Source organism: Plecotus auritus (genome assembly GCF_963455305.1).
Source record: "Plecotus auritus genome assembly, chromosome: 1".
NCBI classification, from domain to species: Eukaryota; Metazoa; Chordata; class Mammalia; order Chiroptera; family Vespertilionidae; genus Plecotus; species Plecotus auritus.
Genome location: NC_137770.1, coordinates 195,094,032 through 195,107,472, shown reverse-complemented (window position 1 = coordinate 195,107,472; position 13,441 = coordinate 195,094,032).

Below are 13,441 nucleotides of genomic sequence, written 5' to 3'. Positions count from 1 at the left end.
CTAGGTAATTCTAGATCTTCGTCAATGGATCATCCTCTTCTGTAAAATGGTACCTACTTCCTAGGGTTAAGGCAAGGATTTAATGAAATAATACCTGGTACTTGGCATATAGAAATTATCAATAGCTATTACTATTATTAAGAAACAGATATTTCTGATATTTTCTTCCATGTTGAGAAATCTTAGTGTAACTGCTGATGTCGTTCACACAACTTTATCTACCCCAAGAAATGAAATGACTTATCTGTTTGGTAGATTTGAGAAGAATAAACTGGAGCATTGTTAGCTCAGCTCTTTCCTGTTTCTTCCTGGGAACATGCCACCCATTACTCCTCCAGACTCAGAGTGTGTCCCTATGGTAATGTTCAGCCTGGTCCAGCATTACCTATACTTGGGCAATTCTATTCACCCTGGGCTCAGTTCGCAGGCACATTTAGCTTTCACATCATATAACTTACCTTCTCTAGGCAACAAGATTCTACTTTGGCCTACAAATGCATTCCTTTGTATTATGCGTCAGTTTGTCTGAAAACCAGATAGTAAAGAAGACTGTTATTTAATAAGTTGTTAAGAAATCTCAGTACTTATTTTAAATGAGATCATTGCCATACAGTTTACCCCAAAAGTCTTGGTTTTTATACCCTTTGACCTAGAAATTTTATCTAAAATATTTAACAAATATAAAAACATGAATTCATAATAATTTTCATAATATTTAGGCATAATTTTTACAATTGGAAAAATGTAAATGTCAACCAGGTAACTAGTTAAATTGAATAGTATACAGAATTTAAAAATAATATTATAGACTTCAAATTATGACCAGATGAAGTAACAGAGATAAAATATACTCTTCCACTTTAAACAATTAAAAATGCATGCAAATATATGAATAAACAATTTTCAGACATAGGACCACAGTAGCACAGGACTGTGATCGATCCCTGAGAGATGGGAAACAAATCACAAGCTGAGCCCTACGTTTTCACCAGCTTATTGCTCGGAGACTGTTTCCAGGCCACAGAACAGGAAGAGAGCCCCAACAAAGATCATGAGTATTGCCTATCTGAGGAGACAGAGATGGAGTTCAAGGCAGCTATAATTTACAGGGCAAAGTAATGAAAAGGAGTGAGCTCTATAAAGAGCTCCATAGTTCTAGGTGGATCTCACTGAGTCTTTGGCTGAGTACTGATCTCCATGTATCTGAGAAAAAAACTATGCAAGGTCAGGGGTGGGAAAGTACCCAACAGGAATAGCAAAAGCAATTCTGGATCTCACACAAGGCTGAGAAAGTTTGTCTTCCCTCTAATCAGAGTGAAAACATCTCATAATACACTAGGGGCCCAGTGAACAAATTCATGCACCTTGAAAGAAACTGTGGGCCGTGAAGCTGTGGTAGGCACAGGGATTAGTCTTGGCCCATCCTCCGCACCCCCACCTGGTCCCTCCCGCTGCAGCCCCTGATCCCCTGTCTGCAGGCAGCTCCACTCCCACTCCCACCGCTCCCACAACTGGTGGCTGCAGGCTTCACTCGCACCTGCTGATGGCGCGAAGCGATTGGGGCTGGCACCAGCAGTGGATGCAAGTGGGGATGAAGCCATCAGCAGGTGTGAGCAGCAGCTGCTGCCCCAATCACCCCTCAGGAGCAGGGGGAGGTGGAGAAGCCCTCAGGGATGATCGGGGCCAGCAGCTGCCATTCGCACCCACTGATGGCACTGAGCGACCAGGGCCGGTGCCAGATGCTGGCAGTGGGTGCAAGTGGCAGCTTCAGCGCCAGCTGCAGGTGCGGGTGGGGCCTGCGCTGGCAGCTGGTGCGAGCGCCAGGCGGGACTGTGGTGCACAGGAGCAAAGAATTTTCAGTAACCACCAGAGGCTCGCCCCGATGACAGTGACCAGCGCCCTGCCTTGGTCTGGTGCATCCTCTCACCTGCTCCACCATCCTGCCGTGGCCAACGCCCACCATGTTCTGCACTCTGCTGCCTGATGCCGACGCCTGCCATGTTCCTCACACACCCTGTGGTGGTCAGCGCACATCATAGTGACCAGTTGTTCAGTTGTTCAGTAGTTTGGTTGTTTCCCCATTTGGTCTATTTACATATTGGCCTTTTATTATATAGGATGGTTATCAGATGAAATTCTCAGAAGGGCATCACCTTAGTACTGGGGCTAAATTAGTCCCTATAGGGTTTTCTATCCTTTCAAACAAGATTAAACCTTGAAAGAATACAACTGATTCACTGTGCACCTGAACAAAATCTGACATTACTTAAAAGAATAAATCAAAATTCATCCATCAACAACATAAATTCACAATGTCTGGTACCAATCAAAAACTATAGTACGTGGACATAAATAAGAAAATATGATACATTAACAAAAATAAAAGTCAAACTATAGAAACACACAGAGAAATGACATAAATGATGGAACTAGAGCTAGGAATATTAAAATAGTTAATATAAATAAGCTCCATATGTTTAAGAAGGCAAAGCAAAACATGGCCATGATTAGGAGAGAAATGGAAGAAATTACATATATATATTTGTACTACTAGAGATGTAAAATACCAGATCTGAAAAGGAAAACATTGGAGAAGGAAATATCAGTGAATTTGAAGACATGATATTAACTTTCTAAAATGAAGGACAAAAGGGAAAAATACTGAAAAGTAAGTAGGCAGAGCATTAGTAATGGAATTAAACATACAAGAGGTTAAATCCCCCAAAGGAGAGGAGGTGAAGACAGAAAACAATATTTTTTAAAAATATGGATGAAAATTTGCCAAATTTGATTGAAATACTAAAACTACAAATCTAGCAAACTCAATAAAACCAAATCAGTAAAAACTTAAAGAAAAACATGCTAGGACACAAAATAATAAAATTGCTGAAATTATTATTTCAATAGATTTTTTTAAAATGGTTGACTAAATTCAACACTGATTTGTGATCAAACTCTGTACTACAAATAGAAAGGAACTTTCTCAACCTAAAAGATATCTATGAAAAATCAATTGTCAGTAGAATCCATAGTGGTGAATAATTTATTATTCAACCTATAAGATTTGGAATAAGGCAAGAACAATCACTCTCAGCACTTTCATTCAACAATGACCTGGAGATCCTAGCCATTGAAGTGAGGCAATAAAAGTAAATAAAATTAACCTATTGAAAATAAATAAATTTTAAAAGTTTCTTTTTTATAGAGGACACAGAGCCCTTGTAGAAAATTCTAAGGAATGTACAAAAAAGCTCCTAGTTCTAATAAGTGAATTAAGCAAAATCACAGGATACATGGTCAATCTACAAATATCAACTTTATTTCTGTATTCTAGAAATACACATTTGGAAATTAAAATTAGGTATTTGTCAACTTTAAATATTATTGCAATTTCTGCCCTGGACAAGTGACTCAGTTGCTTGGAGCATTAGCCTATCCACCAAAAGGTTGTGGGTTTGATCCCCAGTTGGAGTGCTTACAGGAGACAACCAATTGATGTTTCTCTCTCTCTCTCTCTCTCTCTCTCTCTCTCTCTCTCTCTCTCTCTTTACCTTCCTCTCTCTCTAAATCAATAAAAATCACCTTGACTGGTTTGGCTCAGTGGCCAGAGCGTCAGCCTGCGGACTGAGAGGTCCCAGGTTCTATTCCAGTCAGGGGCACATGCTTGGGTTGTGGGCTTGATCCTCGGTGCGGAGCATACAGGAGGCAGGTGATCAATGATTCTCTCTCATTATTGATGTTTCTATCTCTCTCTCCCTCTCCCTTACTCTCTGAAATCAATAAAAATATATTTTAAAGGAATTTAAAAATAAATAAATAAAATCAATAAACATCCTTGGGTAAGTATAAAAATAAATAAATAAATAAGTAAATAAACAAACAAACAAACAAATAAATAAATAAATCTTATCTGATAAAAGCATAATATGCAAATTGACCATCACTCCAACACACAAGATGACTGCCCCCATGTGGACACCAGATGGCTACCACAATATGGCCAGCAGGGAAGGGCAGTTGGGAGGGACCAGGCCTGCAGGGGAGGGCCGTTAGGGGCAATCAGGCTGGCAGGGGACCAGTTAGTCATCAATCAGGCTGGCAGGGGAGTGGTTAGGGGGTGATCAGGCTGGCAGGCAGAAGCGGTTAGGTGCAATCAGGAAGGCAGGCAGGCGAGCAGTTGGGAGCCAGCAGTCCTGGATTGTGAGAGGGATGTCTGACTGGCCATTTAGGCCTGATCCTACCGGTAGGATCAGGCCTAAACAGGCAGTCGGACATCCCTCGAGGGGTCCCACATTGGAGAGGCTGCAGGCTGGGCTGAGGGACACCTCTCTGCCCCCCGTGCACAAATTTCATGCACCGGGCCTCTAGTAAATAAATAAAATGATTGCAATTACTGATTTCTTTCTAAATAAATGTTTGCCATTGTACTTAATTTCCTATTTTTTAATTAATTTCTTTATTGATTAAGGTATCACATATTTGTCTTCATCCCCCCATTCCCATCCCAAACCCCTCCCCACGCATGCCCCCTTGCCCCTGTTGTCTGTGACCACTGGTTAGGCTTATATGCATGCATACAAGTCCTTTGGTTGATCTCTCCCCTTTACCCACACCCTCCCCTACCTTTCCTCTGAGGTTGGACAGTCTGATCTATGCTTCCCTGTCTCTGGGTCTGTTTTTGTTCATCAGTTTATGTTGTTCATTATTTCCCCTAGATGAGTGAGAGCATGTGATACTAGAAATATACTTATAAGAACCAAAAATGAGACAAGCAATAATGGTTATGCTGAGAGGCAAATGAATCAGTCTGTAGTGAGTTTCTTTCTGGGCCAAGAGTTCTTTTGAGTCCCAATTTCAATGTCAAACAGTTCTGTTGGGAGCGACCTCAGTTGACAAAGTCCTGAGAGGGCAGGTTTCACAAAGTGGCCTGCCTGTTCCCAAGGTTAGTCATGCATCCTGCCCCGCTTGGGCTTAGAGACCCTTAAGCACAATAGTTTAGTAATCACACATTCTGCCCCCTACAGCTTAGTTAACCTTCAAGCACAGTTTAGTATAAGCGTAATTATCCTTTAGCAAGGAGCATGGCTAGATTATCTCATGGAAAGGAACTTAGGTGGCATCAAAGGTGTATGTACAGGTATAGCCGTTGGAATCTTAGCCAAGATAAGGAACTTTGTGTAAAGGTTAGTAGGAAACCTAAAACAAAGGGGTATAATTATGTTTACCACATAACAGGAATGATGTATTGTATGGAATGTAACTGGCCCTGTATAAATGTATGGTGAAAAATAAACTCGGGACTGTAAGCAGGAAGTGCTACAGTCCTCCCGATCCCATTCTGTTTTCTGTCTGTCTTTTCTCATCCTCTCCCCACCTTGCAGGTACTGTTCGACTGATGCCAGCAGGCTCCGGCATTTTCTGGCGCCCGAACAGGAGACCTGATATAGGGGGAAACGGTGAAGGACACTGCAATTTAAGAAGAAGGTGCACCGAGTAAGGTAAGTGGAGCAGTGAGTTTATAGTCGGGAGAGATAAATTATGGGACAAAGTAATAGTAAAGAGTTGTTTGTACATGTGCTTAAAAATAAGCTTCGCGCTCGGGGAACTAGGGTAGGGCATAAACAGCTTGAGCGCTTTCTGGCTTTTGTGGTAGAAGTTTGTCCTTGGTTTCCAGAAGAAGGGACTGTGAATCTTGAGACTTGGATTAGGGTTGGAAAAAGAATACAAGATTATTATTCTGCTCATGGCCCGAAGAAGGTGCCTGTGGATACATTTTCTTTGTGGAATCTTATTCGGGATTGTCTTGACCCCGCCATGAAGGGAAAAGGTGGAATGAGGGAATGAGGCAAAGAAGTCCATCATGTCCTAGTCTAGAGAGGCTGTCTTTAAAAGACAAGAACCTTTCTTGCCCCAGCCTAGAAAAGTTATCCCTTCCTGAGGGGCTTAATAAATCTCCTGAGCCTTCAGCACCGCTAGAACGGCCGCTGTCTGAAAACCCTCACTTGAAATCAGAGAATAAAGAGCAGGAAGTGCTGCTAGCACAGAAAGAGGAAAACCCATACGATGACGAGCCTTGGGATCTTCTTCCTCCTGAGGAAGAAGGGGCTTTAGAAGATGCAGCCGCTCATTATCATGATAATGATAACGGTTGGCTCTTCTTTCAGAGGGTGTTGGCAACAGTAACTGATCCAGCCCCCAGTCCTATGGAGAAAATTGAGGAGGAATTAGCTGAGATAAAAAGGGAATTAACACGGCTAAACTGTTCAGAGAAATTGGGAGAAGAGGTAGAAATGAAAGAGGGACTTAGAGGAATTAAGGAAGAACTGTTACAACTGGCCTCCAAGCTAAAGAATTGTGAGCTAATGTCACCACCTGAGGAAAAAACAATTAAGCTGCAAAGTAGATGTCCTAGCCTTCCTCTGGCAGAGGAACGCCTCAGGAGCCCTCCGTCCTAAAAGTAGAAAAACCGGATGAAGGGGAACCGCGCCCAATACGGGTTCCTCCGTCAGAAAATAAAGAGCTATCCTGGGGACCTAGCAAGCTAGGTTTAAATTCCCCTCTGCAGCAGACGTTGCAGAGATCAGCAGAAAAGGATGAAGACACAGGAGGATTTCATATGGCGTTTCCCATGCTGGAACGGCCAGATGATCAGGGGCAAATGCAGAGATATCACTCTCCCATTCCATTTAAACAACTAAAGGAACTTAAAGTAGCTTGTTCCCAGTATGGGCCAACAGCACCTTTTACTGAGGCGCTGCTGGACACTTTAGCTACGGATGCTCTGCCTCCTAATGATTGGAAGAACATGGCAAGAGCTTGCTTGGGAGGAGGAGATTATCTGTTGTGGAAATCAGAATTTATAGAACAGTGTCAAGCTACAGCAGAAATAAACAGAGGCCAAAATATTCCTTTTACTTTTGAGATGCTAGCAGGAGAAGGACCTTATGGAGGATTGAACAACCAACTTCAGTAACCTCCTGGGGCCTATGCTCAGGTCAATGCAGCTGCCACTAAGGCATGGAGAAAATTGCCTTCTATAGGAAGGCAAACAGAAGATTTATCTAAAATCAGGCAAGGACCTGATGAGCCTTTTCAGGATTTTGTATCCCGCCTGCTGCAAACAGCAGGACGGCTCATTGGTGATGGAGAATCAGGAATGTTACTGGTGAAACAACTGGCATTTGAGAATGCTAACACGGCCTGCCAGGCTGCAATAAGACCTTTTAGGAAGAAAGGTTAATGAGACAATGGAACTTATGGGAGCCTTACAACCAGGACTTCCCTCACCTTCTGCCATTCCAGCAGGTACTTACAAAATAATTCTTGATCTTAAGGACTGTTTTTATACTATTCCCCTAGCACCTCAAGATTGTAAAAGATTTGCTTTTAGTATACCATCCACTAATTTTCAGGAACCTATGAGGAGATATCATTGGCTAGTTCTCCCCCAAGGGATGGCCAATAGTCCCATGTTATGTCAAAAGTTTGTTACTCAAGCTCTTATTAGTACTAGAAAGAAATTTCCTCAAGTTTATATTATACATTATATGGATGATATTCTGTTAGCTTATCAGAATGAAGGCATATTGCTAGCTGCATATGCTCAACTACAAGAAGGGCTTAAAGAAAAGGGACTGGTCATTGCCCCTGAGAAAGTACAGAGACAGTCTCCTTTCTCTTACTTGGGATATACTTTACATCAGAATTGTATTACCCCTCAGAAAATACAGCTAAGAAAGGATGGGTTAAAAACACTTAATGATTTTCAGAAACTGCTAGGAGACATTAATTGGCTAAGACCTTATCTTAAAATCACCACAGGACAACTTAAGCCTCTTTTTGAAGTCCTCAAGGGAGATTCTAATCCTAACTCTCCCAGAGAGCTATCAGAAGAAGCCAGACAGGCTTTATAGATAGTAGAAACAGCTATTGGTCAACAGCAGGTTTCATATTTAGACTATTCTCAGCCATGGGGAGCTTACATTCTTGCTACTCAACACACCCCCAAGGCAGTATTATGGCAGGAAGGTCCTTTATTATGGATTCACCTACCTGTATCGCCTGCAAAAGTACTTACACCTTACTATGATCGAGTAGCTACTCTTATCCACATGGTAAGGACTGAAGCTTGCAAATTAATTGGACGTGAGCCGCCTTATATCTGTCTTCCTTACTCTAAACAGCAAGTAGATTGGTTATTACAACATAGTGACAACTGGGGAGCAGCTATGGCTAATTACCCTGGTCAAACGGATAATCATTACCCTCACAATAAACTTTTGCAGTTTACAAGCCAGCATGCTTTTGTATTTCCCAAAATAGTACAAAAAGAACCTATTACAGAGGCTTTGTTAATTTTTACTGATGGTTCATCTAATGGTAATGCAGCCTACAGTATTCAGGGTAAAGTAACAACTTTTCAAACTACCTATACATCTGCGCAGGTAGTAGAACTGTGTGCCATCTTAGCAGTATTACAGTGTTCCAAATCAAGCATTTAACCTGTATTCAGACAGTCAGTATGTAGTAAAAGCAATGGAAGTAATTGAAACTGTTCCCTTTATTGGGACAACTAATTCCATAGTACAAAGTATGTTTAGAGACATACAGCGCGCCCTACAGCAGCGCATCCAGCTATGTTTCTTTGGTCATCTCAGAGCTCATACTGGACTGCCTGGACCGTTATCAAAAGGGAATGAACAGGTAGACATTGCGACTAGAATATTATATACCCAGGAACAATTGGCTGAGCGATCTCACGCGCTGCATCATCAAAATAGTAATAGTCTCAGGCAGCAATTTAAAATTACCAGGGAAGCTGCCAGACAAATAGTAAAACAATGTACAAATTGTCCTACTACTCAATCAGTGCCTCATTATGGGGTTAACCCAAGGGGACTAAAAGCTAATCATTTGTGGCAAATGGATGTGACTCATATCTTCAGTTTTGGGCAGGTAAAGTATGTACATGTCACTGTAGATACTTTTTCTGGCTTTATTATGGCTACAGCTCAGACTGGTGAAGCAAGTAAGCACTGTATAGCCCACTGTTTAAAGTGTTTTGCAGTTATGGGACAGCCAAAATGTATTAAAACTGACAATGGCACAGGCTATACTGGAAAAAGTTTTCAACAGTTTTGCCAGAAGCTAAATATTACCCATAAAACAGGAATTCCATACAATCCCCAAGGACAGGGGATAGTAGAAAGAGCTCATAGCACTCTAAAGCTACAATTACAAAAAATAAAAAGGGGGGAGTTATATCCCCGGACACCACAGAACTTATTACATCATACTCTATTTATTCTTAATTTTTAAATTTTGGATGTGCATGGGCGATCAGCTGCACAGCGTTTCTGGAATACAGGAACTGCATCCACCTATGCTCAGGTCAGGTGGAAGGACCCTTTAACTGGACAATGGCATGGACCAGACCCCGTGCTCATTTGGGGACGAGGGCATGTTTGTGTTTTTCCCCAGGATGCCGAAAGTGCGAGGTGGCTTCCGGAGAGGCTTGTGCGCTTCGCAGGAGATGGGTGAGCTGGTCAAGGGAGTTCGACAACTGACTCTCCAAGAGCAACCCTACAACCTGGCTCAGACGTCGCGGACAGCAGTGGTGCCCACCTGGGGACAGATGAAGAAGTTGGCGGTTGAAGCAGAACAGATGCTGATACAGACTTCTACTTCAAAGACAGGAGTCTCAATGTTCCTGGCAATGATGGCTATCCTAAGCTGCCAAGTACCAAGCGTCCGAGGAGACATCCACTGGGCCTACATTCCTGACCTTCCTTTACTTCATCCAGCTGAATGGGGCGGACCGTCAGTTCCGGTATATGTGAATGACACTCACACCCCGGGGATGCCTTCTAATGGACATATACGACCAGAACTACATGTGGGTTTTGACTATTTTGGACAAGGGAATGGAATGCCTATTTGTTTGTCATTAGAGGGTGATGTAACGGGATGTCTATAAATGGACTCTGTAGCAATGGCATCTCCCGGCTGGATAGTGTTTCTTAAAGGACTGAGCAGAAAGAAGGGAAAGGTAATCAACATCACTCCACCCCAGGACTTGCCCCCTTGTGAAAAAGAATCCCTGACTGACAAGTACGCTGTGCCATGGAAACGCTGTCATGGTACTCAGGCAGTACAGTATGTACTCCCAGGAACTAATTTCTCCATTTATGACTGGTCTCAACCCAATAGGACAGACTCCTTAGAACTGGGAATGTATAAGGGAATATGGGGATTAAGTAATAGGAAATTTCAATATGGGTTATGGAAGTTAGGAGCAAGTATGGGTACTCCTCTGGTTCAGAAAGATAATAAGGACATCTCTTGCCTTGGACCAGAGTCATTACTTTATACTAATCTACCTGAAAAAAGACCTGTCATTGCCTGTGTGCCTGAACCTTATGCATAGAGTAGGTAAAGGCATTCTTGCATTGCGTACTGGGCTACATGAACTAAAATTAAAAGCCCAACCTGCTTAATTTTTAAGGAGGGGGGAATTGTTGGGAGCGACCTCAGTTGACAAAGTCCTGAGAGGGCAGGTTTCACAAAGTGGCCTGCCTGTTCCCAAGGTTAGTCGTGCATCCTGCCCCGCTTGGGCTTAGAGACCCTTAAAGCACAATAGTTTAGTAATCACACATTCTGCCCCCTACAGCTTAGTTAACCTTCAAGCACAGTTTACGTATAAGTGTAATTATCCTTTAACAAGGAGCATGGCTAGATTATCTCATGGAAAGGAACTTAGGTGGCGTCAAAGGTGTATGTACAAGTATAGCCGTTGGAATCTTAGCCAAGATAAGGAACTTTGTGTAAAGGTCAGTAGGAAACCTAAAACAAAGGGGTATAATTATGTTTACCACATAATAGGAATGATGTATTGTATGGAATGTAACTGGCCCTGTATAAAAGTATGGTGAAAAATAAACTCGGGACTGTAAGCGGGAAGTGCTACAGTCCTCCCGATCCCATTCTGTTTTCTGTCTCTTTTCTCATCCTCTCCCCCCTTGCAGGTACTGTTCGACTGATGCCGGCACAGTTCCTTATGTGTACATGTCAGCAATGATATTTCAGTTCTGGATGGTGGACAAATGGTGGTAATGCAGGTCCGACCCTCTCTGGTTTGGTCCTGGGCAACCTACCATGACGCACAGCTGCTGACTGCTAGTATGGCAAGGTGTCGTCTGCATCTTCCATGTCTGAACTGTTTCTCTTCTGTCTTCATGGCTGGAGCAGTCCTGTCAATTCCTCTCTGTTGCAGGAATCCACATGGTCTTGGAGGTGTTTTCTGAAAATATACAAACATATTCTCGACCAAAAGTTAATAAAGGAATCTTTTCTATAAATTTGACTTGGGATCCTTTTTCATTTTTTGCCCAAACGATTTTCCTTTTGCTTGTTTTGACACCATGTGTGTTTTTCATGGGTGTCTTGCTGTTAGCATTACAAATGAAAGTTAATTTTCTAAAGTAAAAATTTTCTAGATGTAATTTACTTACAGGATATTTTTCCTTACATGATATTCTTCTACTATCCCCCCTTTTTTGATTTAAATATTAAGAGGCTTTTGGAAATTTTATAATGTAGTCTTGATAGCTTTTAAATTTTATTTTTTTGCACTAAAATATGACTGCTTTAAGTTCAATACATGTTACACAATTTTACCATTTGATGAACTACCAATAAAAATTTTAGTTAACACTTTAGGAACAGCTTTTTGTCCAGTATCATTAATTTTTTGTAGAATATTCGCTTATTTCACTTAGCCAATTTAAATTAGTCTGAGAACTTGACTACTATTTTACTGTCAAATTTAATACTCTAACAACAATCTTATTTTACCCTGTAAATATTAGTGGAAAGGATTATTTGCCTTCTTGAGTAGGCCCTGAGCATTCCTGGTGCTAGGCTGGATTTAGAGATCAAAAACCCACTTCCCCACACCATGGGTATAAGACAACTCAAACGAATCTTGTTGCAGTGAGAGGTCAGCTGCTGTCGGCCAAGTCTATGTCTGTTGCTTGGGTCCCCATTAGAGCTGGGCATGGGAAGCGAAGCAGCCATGGGGGCAGGAGACCTCCCTCAGAAAAGGTGAGGGTTAAGGCCCCTGCAAAGTTGAGGGGGTGAGGGTCTGTGCCCCACCTCTGTTGACCCCCAAGTTCTCTCCTGAAGGCCCCTCTGCGACTGTGCCTATCTTAGGTTGTTCCTTCCCTGAGGAATCTTACCCGTCTCTGGCTAACCAGCTATCCTCTGGGGCCAAGCAGGGTGATGTGAAGTTCAGTTCTGTCTCTTTGGTAGCCTATGCCTCCATGGCCTCATGCCCAGCACCTGCCTTGGGATCCCCTCACCTGCTGGTGGGGCCCCGGCACTAATCACATATCTTGGGGAACCCAGGTTTCTTCTCCAGAGAGGGCCCAGCTCACCCCACTGGGCGAGAAACAGATCCATGGTACCAGCCACCACGAGGCTTCAACCTCAGCATGAACAGAAAGCACAGGCAACAGCTGTGGGCAATTGGATTGTGAGAAGAGGGTTAGGGTTAGGGTTAGGGTTATTGTTCGGATTATTACAATTGTTCCTCTTTTTTCCCCCCAAGCTCCCCTACACACGGTTCCCACCCCACCTTCTGCCTTACCCCCACCCCACTGACCTCATCCATAGGTGTACGATTTTTGTCCAGTCTCTTCCCACACCCCCCACACCTCATTCCCCCTGAGAATTGTCAGTCTACTCCCTTTCTATGCCCCTGATTCTATTATATTCACCAGTTTATTCTGTTCATCAGATTTTTTATTCACTTGATTTTTAGATGCACTTGTTGATAGATATGTATATGTTGTTCATAATTTTTATCTTTACCTTTTTCTTCTTCTTCCTCTTCTTAAAGAATACCTTTCAGCATTTCATATAATACTGGTTTGGTGGTGATGAACTCCTTTAGCTTTTTCTTGTCTGTGAAGTTCTTTATCTGACCTTCAATTCTGAATGATAGCTTTGCTGGGTAGAGTAATCTTGGTTGTAGGTTTTGCTGTTCACCACTTTGAATATTTCTTGCCACTCCCGTCTGGCCTGCATAGTTTCTGTTGAGAAATCAGCTGACAGTCATATGGGTGCTCCCTTGTAGGTAACTAACTGTTTTTCTCTTGCTGCTTTTAATATTCTCTCTTTGTCTTTTGCTCTTGGAATTTTAATTATGATGTGTCTTGGTGTGGTCCTCTTTGGATTCCTTTTGTTTGGGGTTCTCTGCGCTTCCTGGACTTGTAAGTCTATTTCTTTCACCAGGTGGGGGAAGTTTTCTCTCATTATTTCTTCCAATAGGTTTTCAGTATCTTGCTCTCTCTCTTCTTCTGGCACCCCCATAATTTGGATGTTGGTATGCTTGAAGTTGTCCCAGAGGCTCCTTACACTATCTTCATATTTTTGGATTCTT